The 20408-nt window shown below is 41.7% G+C and overlaps 1 long non-coding RNA gene across 1 annotated transcript; it reads left to right on the top strand.

Annotated features, from left to right (window-relative positions):
- Window positions 1-3493: 3493 nt before the first annotated feature.
- On the top strand, window positions 3494-11305 carry LOC122112734. Its single transcript, XR_006148254.1, has 3 exons — window positions 3494-3512; window positions 6267-6350; window positions 10489-11305. It is a non-coding gene; the product is annotated as an uncharacterized LOC122112734 (long non-coding RNA).
- Window positions 11306-20408: the final 9103 nt, after the last annotated feature.

Below are 20408 nucleotides of genomic sequence, written 5' to 3'. Positions count from 1 at the left end.
TCCACGTGCTATACGACAGCCAACGGGGCCAGTGGGAGACGTCCCCCAGACTCCCTCAGGGTAAACTATGCACTAGTGTGGACGTTTGAGTCTGGCACTTTCTGACTGATAGCTTACAGGGTAGACTGTCCACTAATGTGGACATTTGGGCCCATCTGTAGTCCTGCACTTTCTGACTGACAGTCTACAACACACACACTGTGAACGTGTCTTGTCTCTGTTCAGTGTTTTGTGTGTGTGTCTTTTGGAATTCTTGGAATGTTTCTCCTCCCAGATTCACCCTGATGCAAGGGCTCAGAGGAGATTGGCCTTAATATCTGTTTCTCTCTAGCTCCTTCTTTTTCACTTGCACTTTAAACTGACCTCCCTCCCTTCCCTTCACTGCTACCTCCTCTACCCTCTCTGGATCCAGAAGGGGGGGTGGGAGGGCAGGCGAAGAACCTGGAGGATCTAAAAATAACTTGAAAGGGCTGGCAGGGAGAGCTTGGAGCCAGATGAAACTGCCACTGGCCACCTGTAAGTGGCACCAGCAAGATCTTAGCCTTGGGCCTTGGCCCGGGGGGTATGAGTATGGGGGAGAACCTGTCAGTCTGAGGGGACGGCCGCTAGGGACTTCTTTCCCCTGCCCCAAGATGACTGGGAATTCTCCTCCACCTTGGAAGTCCCCTGGGTCACAGTTTGCAGGAATCTAAAAGAAATATCCTCCGGAGGTGAGTAGAGGGGGTTCGAGTCCCCTGGTAAGTGAGTAGTGGTGAGATGTGGGCCCCATTCACTGAGACCTGATTTTGCCTTTGTGGACACTTGTCTGTCTACACTTTGGTGTGGTTTCTGTTCTATGTTTTCTGAGGTAGGGAAGTTCTGGGTGAGAGTGGCAGGTTCACTTGGCAAACTCTGGATTCAGCTTGAAAACGGCACAGAGTTTTCTGGTAGGGATAAACTGGGGGCCTATTAGTCCCCAACTCAGCCTTTGGTTGTTGTCTTGTCTAGTTCTGTTTTAGAACTGGTACCAGTTTTAAATGTGAATCCTTGGTTTTTGTGTTTATCTGTGTTTTTGTTACTTATTTGAACATCTCTGGGGGAATAAAAGTCCCAGCCTCCCACTGGGCTTGGTCACAGACCTGCTAAGTCCCCCCTTGTGTTACAGCAGCCAAGAGGCGGGGCATGGACAAGCCTCAGGCTGCACCTTCTCCCAGTGGAGAATGCTGGAGGAGAGGCGAGGGTGTAGATAGCAGTAAGCCTGGTCTGGACTTTCAGCTGCTCCAGACAGCTTAACAATTTGTAAAGTGCTCTTGTCAAAATTGGGTAAAAATCAGCCTTCCTCCAACAGAAGGGATTCAAAAGACTGATTGGTGAAATGCCTTGCTAAACAAGCAAGCCTTGGAAAATGAAACTCAACAAAGGTACTTTGTTTAAAAGAAATATTGTCTTAAATTTTTGTTTAAAAACTTTAGAAAATGTACGTACAACTGATTTTGATTTTTGCGTGCTTTAGTATCTGTGTGTGTTGTATGTGTTTGTGAACATGTTCAAGATAAGAATTGTCAGCATGCTCTAACAATTGGGTGAGCTTAAGTTTAAAATTCAAAAGGTTATGAGGTTTGGACATTACCAAAAATTTTAAAGAATCTTCACATTGTTTTAAAAGGCTTTTTAAGGATTCCTTAACTTGAAAATTAGAAAATCTGGCATTTAAAAATCTAATTTTAAAATACATAAGGCTGTTTACACTGTAATCAAGATATCTGGCATAACAAAAATGCATTGGCTGTTTGGGATTTAGTTCCCTTGGCTAAAATATAGGGATAAATATTAGAAATTTAAATGTAAAGGTTAGTTTAACACTGTCAAAGATGTTACTGTTAGGTTTTTACAAAGAGGTGGCCGAGTAAGCAGCATGCACGTGGTATTCAGGTAAGGGGTAGGTTTATTCATCGTTCCGGCTGGCACCAGGCCATCTTGGTCCTCCACGCCGTGGGGAAAGGCCTTGGAAAGAGAGCTGGGAGAGCTGGGAAAGAGAGAGAGCTGGGAAAGAGGGAGAAAAGAGCTAGAAAAGAGAGAAAGCTAGAAAAGAGAGCGTCTGGGAAAGGTGAGAAAGAGAGAGCTAGGAAAGAAAAGGGAGCTGGGAAAGAGAAGAGAAGGAAAGAGCTGAGAAAGAGCTAGAAAAGAGCAGAGAGAGGGCATCCAGGCCTGGGCTAGGGCTTATCTAGGGTATGGGCGGAGAAAGGTGTGGCCATATCAGATTCAGATGTGACCTCAGCGGATGCAGGTGTGACCTCTTCCAGGTGTCCCAGTTGCCTAGGTAATGCAGGTACTGGGTGGAGGCTTTGCTGCGAGGAGGGTGGAGTCTGCTAGCCATCCAGGAGCGGACCTTACAGTTACCTGTTCTGTCTGTCTAAAACTGTGTATTTCATTCAAGAACCAAGAGAAAAGACTGGGGGGAAACTTAGAAGCCAACAGAAGACCTATCTTTAGGGGTGAGGGGTTAACAGGAAGAAATTCAGCTCAGCTGGCCATGCATGGTGGGACAGGAGTGGGGGGGAGGGGGTCCCACAGATGGTGAAAGAGGGCAAGCTGGCACAAATGCAGTTCATCTAACCCTAAAGAGTCAGATTGGGTGCATGCCCATTCCATAAGGGGAGGGTGGGCAAGTGGACCATCTTTATTTTGTCCCTTTTCCCTGCAGATAGACACTGGAAACATGATGGTAAAAATGAGTTTCTTTTTCTTTTTTTTTTTTTGGGTCCGATCGTGGGGCCTGAACTCTGGGCCTGGGCGCAGTCCCTCAGCTCTTTTAGCTCAAGGCTAGCGCTCTACCACTTGAGCCACAGCGCCACTTCCGGCTTTTTTCTTTTTTGCTTATGTGGTGCTGGGGAATCGAACCCAGGGCCTCAGGCATGCAAGGCAAGCGCTCTACCACTGAGCCACCTCCCCAGCCCCCATGATGGTAAAAATGAGTGATGTGATGATCTGATTAGTATTCCTAAAAATGTCCCTTGGATGTGTTAAAATTAAAATTAAGAAGGCCTTAAAAAGAGGGTTAAAAAGTTGATTTGTATAATGTGACTTGCTTTCAATGATTTCTACAATTAGGATATGTTTTCAAAAGTCATAACGGTGTTAACTCTAGCTTCTTGGTACAGTGTTGGTGATTGTAATTCTTGCATTAAGGAAAAATTGTCATTTGGGTTTAAAAGTTTTAATGTATATCTGCTTTAAAACGAGCAGCCAAGAGACAATGAGTGACACTTGGCCTCAAGATTTCAAGGGATCGTTTCAAAATGCAAATGAAAACTAAAAGTATAAAGTATTAAAAGAGATTAAAAAGAGGCTTAAAAAATTAGGATTACCAAAATAATTGCTATTCCAGTTTGCTCTTATAGGTTTCCAGTTTGCTCTTATAGGTTTTTTTTTTTTTTTTTTTTTTTTAAAACAGTTTCCAGCAAGCCCAGAGCAAAGTACAGAGGATTCTTACAAGTTTGTCAGATGTAACTGTGGCTCTTAATAAGTTTCAGGTAAGAGCATGCTTAAGAGCTACTTCTATGTTGACCACCTTGTTGCTTTTAATTGGAGTAAAGTGACCTTTTATGAGACTTATTGATCTGCAAACTGGTTCGAAGCCAGCCCAGACAGAAAAAGGTCCCTGTGACACTGTCACCTCTAATCAGCCAGCAGAGGCTGAAAGAGCAAGAAGAGTTGCTATAGAGCTGAGGGACAGCACTCAGGCTCCGAGTTCAAGTCCAGCAACCAACTAAGGGAAATGCCAATGAGGCATTTTTCCCAGTGTGGAGAAGACACTCCTGGGACAAAAACAATGGAGGAGCATCCAGAGGCAGTAAGCCACTGCTTGGATGGCAAAAATAATGTCAGATCCTAGAATCATTTGTGCATAGCCCTTCAAAAATTGGTCAGAGCCAATTTTAGTTTGTAAGCATGCCTAATGTCCATGACTATCTACCTTGTAAGGGATAGGAACTTGCCATCCTCTGTGATAGTAGTAAAAAGCTAAAGTTATAAAATGTGGGGGATAGTTTAAATCCCAACCCCTGTATGTGCCAAAAGCCCTAATTGGCAGTAACTTTTGAGCTGACACCAGCTACATGAAATTCATCTGCTCAGAAAAAAGTTTGTAAACCTGAGAGTGTGTTTCTATTGACATCTGTCTGAAGGCCCGCACAGGTAACTTAGGCATTGTTAGGGTCACTAGAGATCACATTCCTAAGCCATCCAGAAAGATGCTTTTACAAACCAGAGTGCTAAACAAGCTACAACAAGCTGTTGTAGCTGGAGAAAAGGTCTGTGCATTTGTCAAAAGTTAAAATATTGTTCTTAATGACATCAAACCCTGGTAACCTCCTTGTAAAATAGGCTAAGGTTATAGGTTCCTGGCTAGGTAGGATCAACACCCCTGAGTCAGCTTAAAAAAGTTACAGAAGATAAATCTTTGCCCATCATCCCCTTTTAAGAACAAGGGACCAGAGTCACTTAAAAAAATGTGGCAAAATAGACAGAAGAAAAAGGCATGGGAAACAGTACAGGCCTGAAAATCAGGCCTAGAAAATCAGCCTTATTAAAAGAACTATCTAGTTTAAAAAGTTGTCATCTTGGTAAATTGTCCTGGGCTATTGTCTAAATAGTCTTAAAAACTAGTGGGGTCACAGCCTGCCAAGCCTACGCAATGTATCCTTAACCAGTCTGTGTAGGAATTTGCAGCCCAGCATGAGGTGTGACAGTCCCTTGGAGCCACAGAGACCCTGCTGCTGCTGCTACAGCCTGACAGCCACCTGGAGGAAATCTACATCATTACCCTGACCTCCTCCACTGTGGAAAAACTAGACTGAACTCCTGCCTGATTCCATCACCTAAGACTGCTTCCTGGTAGAAAGCTGCTAAAACTAAGATCTTGTGGGACAGTCTTTTGGTGATATACAGTAACCCCCTCTACTCCCACAGTGGATATTGGGGGTTAGGATATCACTGGCTTGCCTTAGGCACTTCAGGGTCACAGCCTAGTTTGGCTCTGGTAAAATCTAGCAAGCTTCTCCATCCCAGTGGTGCCTTGAGGCTGTTCTGAGATAACTTGGTTCTGCAAACCAAAGGAAAAATGGGCAGTTTTAAACTCTAGCTCAAGAAATTGTAAAAAAGACGAGGGTAGTAAAGAAAGCCTTTGGAAAGGAATTGGGGAAAAAATGGTATCCCCTTTGGATAAGAAAGGATTTGAAAAGGAACCTCAGAAAGTTTAAGTATGTAGAAAATAGTATGAGTATGTCTTAAAATTGGAGCTTATGAGTACAGCTGGTCAATTAACTTAGCTGTGATATATGGAGTCAGGACTGGTGGAAGAAAATGTAAGGGCCTTTGGTACTGTTGATTTTGTTACTCACAGTTGGGCCTTGTGTTGTAAACTGGCTAATGATATTTGTTAGAGAACACATTAACATTGTACAACTGATGGTCTTAAAGGCTCAATATCAACTGGTTCCCAATGGAGAACATGATGTGTGCCCATAAGGACCATGGTTGGCCCTTAAGGTGCGTATCAGAAATGGGGAATGAGGAGCCTGAGGCCTGGGTTACTCCATCTTGAGCTAGTAACCATCTTGGGAGGTATAAGTTTTGCAGCTGACCTGAGCCTGACCTGGGAATGAACAGGAAAAAAAAAAAACAACTCCCCGGTGACTAGGGACATAAACAGTCCTTGGGAAAACTGCAGGCAGGTGCTGGAGGGCATGGTGACCCAGCAGTCAGACCACAGGTGGTGTTTGTTTGAGAAAGGAATCCTGCAGTTCAGCACTTAAATCCTTGAGACTCCCTTGTGGTGGGAGCCAACCAGTTTAAAGTACCTCAGCCCTTTGATCTAACCAACAACCTGTATCTGGTCCTGTCCCACTTTGTAATGTGCCAATTATAATATAGAATTGTTTTATGACTTTCCTGCGATGTGTAGTGATGTTACAAGATGCTATGATGTATGCAAAGACCCTGCCCTCCCTAAAAAGTGTATTTAAGTGCTGTAACCCTGGGCTCAGGGCTTCTTGGGGTCACCAGTTATCTGGTGCACAGAGGACCAAGCTCGAGCTTGCAATAAATGACTCTTTAGCTGGTTACATTGATCTTGGTCTCTGGTGGTCTTTGGGGTGTCTTGAGTCCGAGTACAACACTATCCCTGGCTTTTTTGCTCAAGGCTGGCCCTCTAGTACTTGAAACACAGCTCCACTATTGGTGGTTAATTGAAAATAAGAATCTCATGGACTTTTCTGCCCAAACAGGTTTGGGACTATGATCCTCAGATCTCAGCCTCCTGAGTAGCTAGGATTACAAGCTTGAGCAACCAGTGTCCAGTCCTCTTCAATGTAAGTCCCTGTAAGTGGGTCTGTCTACTATGAGGAAGTGTACTCTCTATGGTGGGTTCTTCTCATGCTGGTATTTCTCTATGAGGCCAGATCTTTTGGGGCCATGCAGTCTAGTATGATGCAGGACTTTCTGTGAGTCAGAAAACTATGAGAAAAGGCCCTCTATAAAGCTCTATCTATTTCTATTGAGGCAGGTTCCTCTGGGAGAAGGATGGACTCTAATGCATCAGGGTTCTTCCATGGGAAAGAGGTTCTCTATGAAGCAGTGTACTGTATGAAGCATCTTCTTGGAATTAGTGTGCTACATGAGGCAAGGTCAGCGTTGAAAGCAGGGTCATATGATGTTGGAATGGCCTTGATAAGGCATGACTCTCTCAGACAAAGATCTTTATCAAGTGTCTTATGTGAGCCATGGTCCTCCTATGAGGAGTCAAGGCCTTCTTGAGGCAGGGCCCTCTTTAGACCAAAGCCCTCTATGAGGTAGGGCCACCAATCTAAGCTGTGTTTTTTTTGGCACTGTTGCTTAGCTTTTTTGTTCAAAGCTAGTGCTCTAGCACTTGAGCCATGTTCAGCTTTTTTGTCATTAATTGGAGAGAAAAGTCTCCTGGACTTTCCTACCTGGGCTAGCTTTGAATGGTGATTCTCAGATCTCAGATTCTATAGGATTGCAGATGTGAGCCACCGATGCCCAGCTTCAGCCCAAGCCATCTTTGCGGCAAGAGCCTTTATGAGGCAGAGCCCACAATGGTTCAGAGCTGTCCTCTATGATGCAGGATCCCACGTGACACAAGGTTCTGAGGCACAGTTCTTTATGAAGTGATGTGCTATAAAGCAGGGACTTGTATCAGGCAGGGTCCTCAGTGATACAGGGCTTGCCTCATGGAGGACTGCATATCCATCACAGTGGGGCCATTCCTTGGAAGGACATCCCTGGCTGACAGGGGGAAGCAGCACCCTTCCTTCAGGGAGCGGGTCAGTGGGAGGCAGAAGCTGAGGCATGGTAGCCTCAGCAGCGGGCTTCACCTGTCCTGGCTGTCGCTGCCCTGGCCCAGTGGGGATCTGGAGGCCAGCGGGAGCGGCATGTGATGGAAAGTGTGAGGAGGTAGATCTCAGCCTCCTGAGTAGCTAGGATTACAGGTGTGAGCCACTGGCGCTGGGCTTCTTCCCTTTTTTTGTAGTGGAAGACTTTTCACTCTGGTGACTACTCTGGTGTATTCTGGTGTTCTCTAAGCTTGTCTATTGTCTATTACTTTCACATATTGATTCCATGTATTTATGAGTGGATATTATGTCCCATTTTATTACAAATGTTAAAACCAGCTAACAAAGGCAGCTATCAGAAATTTTTCTTTTTAACTTTCTAATAAATTTGACAACACAACTGAAATAACAGTAGCCCATTACTGATGGTCTAGTCTAGCAATGTCAATTATCTTTACAGAAAATTATGCAGTAACATTTCTATATTTTGCACTAAACCTTTTCTGAATGATCAATATATTTCAATTTATGAGTAATAATGATGGTTGGAGAACTTTATTATAGATAATTTTAAGGTGCATAGCAAGTTTCAAGGAGATCCATTTACATCGAACAGCTGATCAGAGGATTATATCTAAATTGTGATCGTGGTATATGAGATGGAATTAAATACTCTAGCTGGTCTTTACATCAACCACATCTTTATTCAAACTTCACAAGGCAATATTCTGAACTATTAATAGCATTTCAAAACAGGAATTACATTCAACAGGCTCTTCTCAGTGAGCACGTTTTAATGTTGATGTCATTTTAAAATACTTTTTTTTTTTAGCAAATATGCGTTTATTTATATATTTCTTTTATTAAGCTATTTTAAAAGAAAGCCAAGTGCTGTCTGGTCTGCTTATGGAGTAGGAATTGCATCAGAGTACATATATTCTTTCTGTACAATGCCTGTGATGTTGAGGAAGGTTCTTTATTAGAGTATGCCTGAATATCTGGCTCTATGGAGTTGATGAATGCACTGACTTTTGTTTATACCCCAAATGATTGAATTGTTAAGTACAAAATTAAGCTAATGAATTTGTAACCATTTCTCATAAACAGCCACTCAACACGATAATTTTTATATTTATGTGTATGCACATAAATATTAATTTACATTAGAGTGAAAGTAACTGGTTTTGTTTCTAAAGTTAGTTTCTATAGTGAGTTTTCAAGTGTCTCTGACATTCCTAATGTATTATATATGCAGTAACATAATGTAAGTTGCCTCCAGCTACTTTAGGATATTTTCCTAACCTATTTATTATAAGAAGAATAGTTTAGGTTCATATACTCAGAGCTAAGATGTTTCTCTGATAAATCAGGTAATAAAATGTATTTGATAGATAGAAAAAAAGAGAAGGATATCCCTGCTTCAGATCACATTACCTCACATTGCCTCATTGAGAATGCTGCATCCTAGACAGTAGCCCTCCCTCAGGAGACTGAATAAGAGAATACTCAGTCTCAAAGGGATAGGGACTACCTCATAATGGGTCCTGTCTCAGAGGATGATGTCTTATTGAGGACTCTTTCTGCAAGCTCACTTGCCTCAAAGAGGACTCTGAATTAGAAAGTAAGGCCCAACCTCATAGAGAGCTCTGTCTTATAGAGGCTTCTGGGTTCTAGAGGATGTGCCCCATAGAGGACCCTGTATCAGAGGGCCTTGACTCCTAAAAGACTCTTGTCTCATAAAAGATCCTGCATATTGGAGGTCTTGCCCCATAGTGGAAAACCTTGCCTGAAAAAAGGGGCCTTCCATCATGGAAAACAGTGCTTCAAAGAATACAGCTCTGCTTTATCTTATAGAAGGCTCATTCTCATAGAAGACACTGCCACAAAGAAGGCCTTGCTTCTCAGGAGTCTCTGTCTCAGAGGGTTGTGCTTCATAAAGGATCCTGCGCCATGGTCCATGATGGAACCTTCTCCCCATAGGACCTTTCTGAATAGAGGACCATGTTTCATGGAAGATCCTGATCCATAAAGGACAGGCCTTCCTCATAAAGGCATAGACCTTCATCATAGAAGACCAGGACACACAGAAAACCCTACTTCATAGAGGATCCTGCCTCAAAGAGAGCCCTTGCTTATGGAGGAACCTGCCTAAGGGAGGACCCAGGCTCATGGAAGATATTGCCTCAGAGTGGGTAGCCCTGTGTCAAAGGGTACTGTCACAAAGTGGGCTCTGCCTCATAGAGGATTCCTGACTTCCTTGTCTTACTGAAGGCTCTGGTTAATAGAATACAGAGGGCCCTAACTCAAACAGGAACCAGGCATCATAAAGAACAGCCCTGAATCCTAGACCAATCTGCCTCCTAGAGGTGCCTGCCACTAAAAGATCCTGTCTTGGCTCATAGATGCCTCTGTCCCATAAGATGACGCTATTTCATAGAGGTTCCTACCTAATATAGGGTCTTTGCTACATAAAAGAAACCCCCAATCTTAGAGTAAAGGGTTTAAGCCTCAGACCATGGTCTCATAGAAAATAGCTCTGCCACACAAATAACAGTACTGTATCAGAGGAACCTGTGTCATAGATGCCATGCATCAAAAAGGAGCCTTCCTCAGAAGACCCTGCCTAATTGAGTGTCCTGTGTAGGGGACATCCCTACCTTGGAGGATCCTGCCTCACAGGATGAAGGTCCTGCCTTACAGTGCTTAGCTGGTTCATAATAGAATCTGCCTCTTAGAGGGCCCTGTTTCCTAGAAGGTCATGCTTCAAAAACAGCCCTTTTTTGTTGTTGTGCTAGTGTTGGGGCTTGAACTCAGGGCCTGGGTGCTGTTCTTGAGCTGCTTTTGGTTAAAGAAGGGCTCTCTACCACTTGAACCATTCTCCTACTTCTGGATTTGGGGGTTGCTTATTGGAGATATGAGTATCATAGATTTTCCTGCCTGTGCTGGCTTTGAACCACTATACTCAAATCTCAGCCTCCTGAGTAGCTGGGATGACATGTGTGAGCTATCAGTACCCAGTGACATTAAAGAGGAAATTACCCCAAATCATATCTGTTTCTCATAAAAACAACCCTGGCTCAGAGGACCATACTTCAAAGAGGACCCTGCATTATAAAAGATAGCCCTGAATAATAACTTTGCCTTCTTCTTCTTGTAGAATTGGTCATGCCTCATAGAGAGTCCTGCATCAGAGAGACTTCTGCCTCATTGAGGATCCTGCTTTGTGGAGCATTCTGTCTTACAGATGACAACCTGCCTTCATGAGGACCAAGCTGCACAGAGGACCATGCCTCCTCAAAGGCCCTGAAACCTAGGAGGCACGGCCTCAAAGAGTAGTCTGAAGAGGATGCAAGGAATTCAGTTGTACAGTGTTGGTAACAATTGAGATTAGTCTACACACTATGGTAGTGTGGTGAATCTTCAACAATCTAAGAATAGAATGATGATCTCTCTGTAACCCAGCTATACCACTTTTGGGTACATACCCAAAGGAATGTAAGTCCACTTACTATAAATATAAATGCACACTCAAGTTTATTGACATACTAGCCATAATATACCAGTTATGGTATCAGCCTAGATGCCTGTCAATGGGAGAATAGACAATAAATTTGAGGTTTAGATAGACAATGGAGTTTTATTCAGACAGAAAGAAGAATGAAATGACATTTACAGGAAGATAAATGGAACTAGAGATCATTGTGTTCAACGAAATAAGGCATACTTTGAAATACAGGTATCACATGTTTACTTTCACATGTAGATTTACAAACAACCTGGAAATAGAAATGTGAATATTTGGGATGAAGAATTGGACCTGGGTGAATGTGATCAAAGTATATTCTAAACATTCATGAAAGTATCAATGAAACCCATTATTTTGTATAACTCACATCTGCTTAAAAATGAATGGGGGAGCTGGGCACCAATGGCTCAACCTCTCAGGAGGCTGAGATCTGAGGATTGTGATTCTAAGCCAGCCTGGGCAGGAAAGTCCATGAGTCTCTTATCTCCAATGAACCATCAAAAGGCCAAAACTGGAGTTGTGGCTCATGTGGTAGAGCTCCAGCCTTGAATAAAATAACTAAGGTACAGATACATACTCAGGCCCAGAGTTCAAACCCCAGCACCAGCAAAAAAAAAAAAAAGTGGGAAAAGGGAAAAAATATCTGAACATACCTTTTAAAACAATAGGTGTTCGTGGTTCATACATGTAAACACATACTACTCAGGAGGCTAAGATCTGAGGATTGTGGCTTACAGCCAGACTCTTGTCTCCAATTAACCACCAAAGATGTAGAAATAAAGCAGTTGTTCAAGTGGCAGAGAGTCAGCCTTGAGTGAAAAAGCTAAGAAACAGCATGATGAGACTCTGAGTTCAAAGCCCTTACGCTGGCACAAACTTATACACACACACACACACATACACACACACACACACACACACACACACACACAGATGTTCAATACTATAAATGATCAGTGAATGCAAATCTAAACCAAAATGAGATCACACCTTATATACACTAGAATGGCTTTTGTCAAAATCTCAAAATAGGCTGTAATACTAGCTATTCAGGAGGCTGAGATCTGAGGATTGTTCAAAACCAGCCTGGGCAGGAAATCCATGAGACTCTTATCTCCAATTAACCACCAGAGAACCAGAAGTGGTGCTGTGGCTTAAGTGGTAGAGCACTTGCCTTGAGCTGAAGAACTGAGGGACAGTGCCCAGACCCAGAGTAGTTGAAACCCGACAACCAACAGAGAAAATATAAATAAAAAGAAAAAATCTCAAAATAGAGCAAATGTTAGGCTGTGTCGAAAATGGAACATTTATCTTTTTAGTAGGAATATATATTAGTACTGGCATTTAGCAAAACAGTAGGGTGTTTTTCACAAACATTCAAAGTATAATTGAAAATTTCAAAGTGTGATCCAACAATTTTACTTTTTCAAATACATCCACAGAATATTCATACTCAGAGATATCTGCACTTAATGTTCATGCAACATCACTTAAAACTAAGAACAAGAATTGTTCATTAGTAGATGAAGAAACCATTGTATACATACATATAAAATGTAAATATACTTATATGATGTGCATACATCATATATAAAGTTATTTAAGAAAGTTCTGAATTTGTGGGTGTGGGGTATACTGGAGGTTGAACTTAGGGCTTTGCACTCTTACTTAGCTTTAATTTTCAAGGTTGGCACCGCGCCACTGAGATACATCTCCACTTCTGGATTCTTGCTGGTTAATTGGAGATAAAAGCCTCATGAATTTGTCTATCTGGGCTGGTTTTGAATAGTGATTCTCAGATCTCAGCCTTCGAATAGCTAAGATTGCAGGTGTGAGCCACTGGCACCTAGCCTAAATTTTCTCTTTTGGTGTGCAAAGTATCTCTGTGTGGCTCACACAGTCATTAAACTTATGATTTTCCTGCCTCTGTCTCTGAGTACTGGCATTACAAGCTTGTGCATGCCTGAGTTTTGTTTTTTGTTTTTTTGTTTTTTGGTCAGTTGTGGGGCTTGAACTCTGGGCCTGGGCGCTGACCCTCAGCTCTTCAGCTCAAGGTGAGTGCTCTACCGATTGAACCACAGTGCTACTTCCGGTTTTTGAGTGGTTTATTGGAGATAAGACTCTCAAGGATTTTCCTGCTCAGGCTGACTTTGAACCTCGATCCTCAGATTTCAGCCTCCTGAATAGCTAGGATTGCAGGCATGAGCCACTGGTGCCTGGCCTGTTTTTAATACAGAGGAAACTTGACAGCATGATAATTAGTTCAATAAACTAGATTCAGAAAAGTTAATACTATATCACTCTCATTTATATTTAAATCTACAAAAGGTCAAATTATCGCTATAGACTGTGGAATGGTTATTACTAGGGCCTGGGATATAATGTAGGAAAAGCTGAATTATTGAACAAACAGTTAAATGTTCAAGACAATTAAGTATTAGAGAGTTATTCAGCATGCTTACTGTTATTAGTAGTAATGAGTGTAATCTGCTCTTGTGAAAAAAATAGATCCCCAATTTTCCTGTGACAAAAATGTAATATAGGCAATGTTTATTCCCATTATCTGGTTATGGTAGAAATTATAAAAATGTGAATGCCACACTAAAAAACTTACATATATATTTTTATTTTTAATCATATTCAGTAACTCCAGTTAGTATGACTGTAAGTCTCATTAGGTATCTGGTTAAAATGAAAAATCCAAATTCTCATTATGTGTATGAATTCAGGATGTTCACACATAATATTAAACTATAACAAAGTAGTTAGCAAAATATAAATATTGCTGATAATTAAAACATTTTCAAAAATAAAAACATTGAGGGTCTAGGAAGGTGGCTCAGCAGTAGAGCGCTTGCCTCACATGCATGAGGTCCTGGGTTCAATTCCTCAGCACCACATAAACTGAAAAGGCTGGAAGTGGCACTGTGGCTCAAGTGATAGAGCCCTGGCCTTCAGCTGAAGAGCTCACCTAGGCCTAGATTTCAAGTCCCACGATGAACAACAACAACAAAAAAAATTAAAATAAAAACATTAGGATCATCTTAAAAGTGTACTTCACAATAACTGAAATGTTATTTCATATCAAGTGATATGAAATAGTCATTGATATGAAATATGAAATATGAAATATGAAATAGTCATTGCCTACATTGAGCTAAAGGAACTACATACACAGCAGCATGAGCTTCAAGGTACTTTGGAGAATAAATGTAATTCTACCAATTGTATATAAATCATAAAAAAACTGGAAGTGTGGTTCAAGTGTGTGCACACAAACACATACACACAGACACATTAGATTTTTATAAAGTCCAGTACTGTTATATGAACAATTTAACCGAAGTGAGAAGAATCTTACTTTTCAGAAAAATTTTTCCATCATTATTATTTTTTTGTCCTTGTCCTGGGATTTGAACTAAGAGTCTTGGCTCTATCTGGACTAAGTGCCTTTTGCTTCAGGCTAGTGCTCTACCACTTGAGCTATACCTCCACCTCTGGCTTTTTGGTAGTTAATTGGAGATATAAGTCTCATAGACTTTCCTGCCAAGGCTGGATTTGAACCATGTTTCTCAGATCTCAGCCTCCTGAGTAGCTTAGAGGCATGAGCCACTTGTACCTGGCTTCCATTATTACTTAAAGAGAAAAAAAATAATGGGCTGGTTGCTGGTGGCTTATGCCTGGAACCATAGCTACCCAGGAGGCTCACAGTTCAAAGCCAGCCCAGACAGGAAAGTCTGTGAGACTCATTTCCAATTTATCACAAAGCCGGAAGTGGCACTGTGACTCAAGTGGTAAAGCACTAGCCTTGACCAAAAGATGCCCAGGGACAGCATCTAGGCTCAGAGTTCAAGGCAAGAGACAGCTAAAAATAAATAACTAAATAAATAGCATTTTGAGTAATGTTTTCAGAATTTTTATTTGGACCAAATGGCCGAGAGATAGACATTGAGTACATGCTTCTGAACAGTCAGCAAGACTTGACCATATACCCAATAACACTGAGATGGATGAGATGATGAAATCCACCCAGTACATGATTACAAAGAAGCTCAGTAACAGCAGGATTGTCCAGGTGGGCTTTTTCTCTAGAGAGGATCCTTGGGATGGACTGGGGCTATGAATATGCTGAGATTGCTTCTGATACATGAACAAGGAAATTGCCATGTGTGCACTGGAGAACAGCAAGACAGGAAGACATCTCTGAATACTGTTGCTGTTAAAATCAATCCCCTTGTGAAGTGGTTCATGGGGAAAGGCAAGCAGGATTTATTGACCTTCTGTGATCTGAGTCACACTGGTATCATCAGCAGTGAAGAAGCTCCGGTTACTAGTGCAAGAAAAAATGAGAAGCCATATACAGAGAAGAGTGTGGATCACATTTTTTTTTTTGGAGGGAGGGGGGTGGGTTTGGGGTCGGTTGTGGGCCTGGGTGCTGCCCCTGAGCTTTTTTGTGCTCAAGACTAGCACTCTACCACTTGAGCCACAGCACTTCTTCCAGCTTTTGAGTTAAGGGTAATTGGAGCCAAGTGTCTCATGAAGACATTTCTGCTCGGCTTGGCTCCAAACCGTGATCAGCCTCCTGGGTAACTAGGATTATAGGTGTTGAAATGCTTGAGTTCAGGACCCCAAAAAGACCACCAGAGACCAAGATCAGTGTAATCAACAGTGAGGTGTTTATTGTGAGCTAGCTCGGTCCTCTGTGCACACAGCAAACAACTGGTTATGCTGAGAGGACCTGAGCACAAAATTAGCACAGCTTTTATAGTATTGAACAAACAAGGTCAGGGGATTTCCACACAAACAGTAAGTTTTGGGGATTTCCACACAAGCAGTTACATGATTGGTTAAAAATTGCATATTACTGAGTTTTGAGTCCACCCTGACTGCACTGCCCTTTTTCTGAACTCTTAAGGGTGGGCAGGGTTGGTGGCCACCTGCAGTTTTTCTGAAAACTGTCTTTCTCTTCCGGGTTACTCTGAGGGCAGCCTAGCACAAGATGGTGGGGTTAATCTCAAGTTGAAGTTACTTTGGCTCTTCATTCCCTCCTCTTCTAGAAAATTCAGGGTCAATCATGGTCCCCTAACTGGCACAGTCTTTTATATTTACAGTTTGGTATTGGGATCTCAGAACTAATAGTTGGACTGTGCTGATCTTCTCTTTTACAAAGGACCCCAGTCTGTTTATACTAGAACCGATGAGTAACAAAATTAACAGTGTCAAAGGCCTTTAAATTTTCTTCCACCAGTCCTGACGCCATATATCACAGCTAACTTAATTTTACACGAGCTGTACTCATAAGCTCCAATTTTAAGACATACTCATACTGAGAGGTTAAAGTTTGAGGCAGTGACCACCACTTGTTGCTTGTTTCTGTCTAGCAAAGCAACACGTGGTGGTTGATTGTGTGCCTATATAAGACCTGCAAATCCTTAGCTCGGGGCTCTCCTCCTAGCCTCTGCTGTGTTGGGAGTGTAGGACGAGGCCCGAGCTGCAGCCCGTTTAAATAAAACAGCTGTAGAGTCTGACTCTCGGTGGTCTTCTTGCGGGGGGGAGGGGGGTGGGAGGTGGGGTCCTGCGACCTTGGCATAACAATACCATTTGCTACCTACATAAACTTTCTGAGCTTTGTCTTCTTTACAAACATTTAAAGACAATCCCTACTTTTTATATCCTTTTTTATCCAAGGATACTATTTTTCCCCCAATTCCTTTCCCAAAGCTTTCTTTACTACCCTCTTCTTCTTTACAATTCTTTGAGGCTGAAGTTTAAAACTGCCCATTTTTCCTGTGGCTTGTGGAACCAAGTTATCTCAGAATATCCTCAAGGCACCACTGGAATGGAGAAGCTTGCTAGATTTTAAGGCTAAGAGTAGGGCTGGGTCTCATTCCTCTTACTACCTCCATTGATTTAAAAAATAAAAATCTCTCCTTTATCTTTAACACACACCCGGGAGGAAGCAGGTTATTACCATACCAGAGCCAAACTAGGCTGTGACCCTGAAGTGCCCAAGGCAAGCCAGTGAAATCCTTGCCCCCAATATCCACTGTGGGAGTAGAGAGGGTTACTGGATATCACCAAAAGAATGTCCCACAAGATCTTAATTTTAGCAGCTTTCAACCGGGATGCAGTCTCAGGTGATGGAATCAGGCAGGAGTTCACTCTATTTTTACCACAGTGAAGGTGGTCAGGGTAACGATGTAGATTTCCTCCAGGTGACTGTCAGGCTGTCGTTGAACTTTACCCATTAATGGTGTGCAGCAGCAGCAGCAGGGTCTCTCAGTGGCTCAACGGGACTGTCATACCTCGTGCTGGGCTGCAAATTCCTATACAGACTGCTTAAGGATACATTGCATAGGTTGGCAGGCTGTGACCACACTAGTTTTTAAGACCATTTAGACAATAGCCCAGGACAATTTACCAAGATGACAACTTTTTAAACTAGTCAGTACTTTTAATAAGGCTAGGATTTTCTAGGCAGATATAGAGGGCTCAGGCCTGTACTAAAAGTGACTCTGGTCCCTTGTTCTTAAAAGGGGATGATGGGTGAAGATTCATCTTCTGTAACTTCTTCAAGCTGACTCAGGGGTATTGATCCTACCTAGCCAGGAACCTATAACCTTAGCCTATTTTACAAAGAGGTTACCAGGGTTTGATGTCATTAAGAACAATATTTTAATTTTTGACAAATGCACAAACATTTTCTCTGGCTACAGCAGTGCAGCTTATTTAGCATTCTGCTTTGCAAAAGCATCTTTCTGGATGGCTTAGGAATGTGATCTCTAGTGATCCTAACAATGCCTAAGTTACCTATGCAAGCCTTCAGACAGATACCAATAGAAACACATTCCCAGGTTTGCAAACTTTTTTCCTGAACATTTGAATTTCATGTAGCTGGTGTCAGCTCAAAAGTTACTGCCAGTTAGAGCTTTTGGCACATACAGGGGTTGAGATTTAAACTATCTTCCACATTTTACAACCTTAACTTTTTACTACTATCACAGAGGACTGGCAAGTTCCTGTCCCTTACAAGGTAGATAGTCATGGACATTAGGCATGCTTACAAACTATCTTCCCATGACCTCCTGGCTCTGACCAATTTTTGAAGGGCCATGCACAAATGACTCTAGGATCTGACATTATTTTTGCCATCCAAGCAGTGACTTACTGCCTCTGGATGCTCCTCCATTACTTTTGTCCCAGGAGTGTCTTCACACTGGGAAAAATGCCTCACTGGCATTTCCCTTAGTTGGTTGCTGGACTTGATTGAACTCGGGGCCTGAGTGCTGTCCCTCAGCTCTACAGCTCAAGGCTAGCACTCTGCCACTTTGAGTCCTAAAGCAACTCTTCTTGCTCTTTCAGCCTTCTGCTGGCTGAGTAGAGGTGACAGTCTCACAGGGGCCTTTTTCTGCCCAGGCTGGCTTCGAACCAGTTTGTAGATCAATGAGTCTCATAAAAGGCCACTTTATTCCAATTAAAAGCAACACGATGGTCAACATAGAAGTAGCTTTTAAGCATGCTCTTACCTGAAACTTATTAAGAGCCAAAGTTACATCTGACAAACTTACAAAAATCCTCATTCCTTTTTGTGGGCCTGCTGGGAACTGTTACAAAAAATAAAAATAAAAAACCTGTTAGCGCAAACAAATAGGAATCAAGCAATTATTTTGGTAATCTTAATTTTTCCTTTTTGCACTTTGGAGCAAATGTTTAGAACAATTTTACTTTTAAATTGTATATACAAAAATCCATTTCTAATTTTTTTTGGGGGGGGGTCCGTTGTGGGGCCTGAACTCTGGGCCTGAGTGCTGTCCCTCAGCTCTTCAGCTCAAGGGTAGCGCTCTACCACTTGAGCCACAGTGCCATTTCCGACTTTTTTCTTTTTGCTTATGTGGTACTGAGGAATCGAACCCAGGGCCTCATGCATGTAAGGCAAATGCTCTATCACTGAGCCATTTCTAATTTTTAAGCCTCCTATTAATCTGTTTTAATATTCTATACTTTAGTTTTTAGTTGCATTTTGAAAAATCCCTTGAACTCTCAAGGCTAAGTGTCACTCATTGCATCTTGGCTGTTTGTTTTAAAACAGATACACATTAAAACTTTTAAACTCAAATAAAAATTTTTCCTTAATGCAAGAATTATAATCACCATCATTGTACCAAGAAGCTTAAAATAATATATCCAATTGCAGAATATCATTGAGAGCAAATCACATTATACAGATAAACATTTTTTATCCCCCTTTTTAAGGCCTTCTTAATTTTAACACCTCCAAGGGGCAGTTTTAGCAATGCTAATCAGATCATCACATCACTCATTTTTACCATCATGTTTCCAGTGTCTATCTGCAGGGAAAAGGGACAGAATAAAGATGGGCCACTTGCCCCCCTCGCCCTTATGGAATGGGCACACACCCAATCTGACTCTTTAGGGTTAGATGAACTGCATTTGTGCCAGCTTGCCCTCTTTCACCATGCGTGGACTCCTCCCAGGGCCTGTTCCACCTTGTATGACCAGCTGAACTGCACTTCTGCCTGTTCACCTTTCACTCCTAAAGATGGGTCTCCTGTTGGCTTCTAAGTTTCTTCTCTTTCTTTTCTCTTGGTTCTTGAATGAAATACACAATTTTAAACAGACAGAACAGGTAACATCTTTGACAGTGTTAAACTAATCTTTACATTTAAATTTCTAATATTTATCCCCAAATTTTAGCCAATGCATTTTTGTTAAGCCAGATAACTTAATTACAGTATAAACAGCCTTATGCATTTTAAAATATTAGATTTTGAAATATCAGATTTTCTAATTTTCAAGTTAAAGAATCCTTAAAAAGACAATTATAACAATGTGAAAAATTTTTGGTAATATCCAAACCTTATAACCTTTTGAATTTTAAACTTAAACTCACCCAATTGTTACAGTATGTTGACAATTTCTATCTTGAACATGTTCACAAACACATACAAAATACACACACAGCTCTTTAAGCACGCAAAAATCAAAATCTGTTGTATGTACATTTTTCTAAGTTTTCAAACAAAAATTAAAGACAATATTTCTTTTAAACTAAGTATCTTTATTGAGCTTCATTTTTCCCAGGGCTTAGCTAGACATTTCACCAATTGGTCTTTTAAATCCCTTCTGTTGGAGGAAGGCTTGGGGGTGGGGTGGGGGGCCTGATTTGTATCCAATTTTAGACAAGAGCACTTTACAAATTGTTACATTGTCAGGACTAGCTGAAAAGTCAAAACCTGGCACACAGCCTTCTCTGTGACCAAGCCCAGCCAGAGGCTGGCATTTTTATTCCCCCAGAGATGTTCAAATAAGTAACAAAAACACAAATAAACACAAAAACCAAGGATCCATATTTAAAACTGGTACCAATTGTAAAACAAAACCAAACAAGACAACAACCAAGGATCTGCTGAGTGAGCCTTCCACTATGACCCCAAACTTCCCTACCTCAGGAAACATAGAAAAGAACAATCAGATCTCAGTGAATGGGGTGACATCTCACCAACATTTACAAGTGGGACTCAAATCCTATC

This window comes from Dipodomys spectabilis, unplaced genomic scaffold (assembly GCF_019054845.1).
Source record: "Dipodomys spectabilis isolate Male_0828 unplaced genomic scaffold, ASM1905484v1 ptg000095l, whole genome shotgun sequence".
Taxonomy (NCBI): domain Eukaryota; kingdom Metazoa; phylum Chordata; class Mammalia; order Rodentia; family Heteromyidae; genus Dipodomys; species Dipodomys spectabilis.
This window is presented reverse-complemented; position numbering and strand designations above follow the sequence as displayed.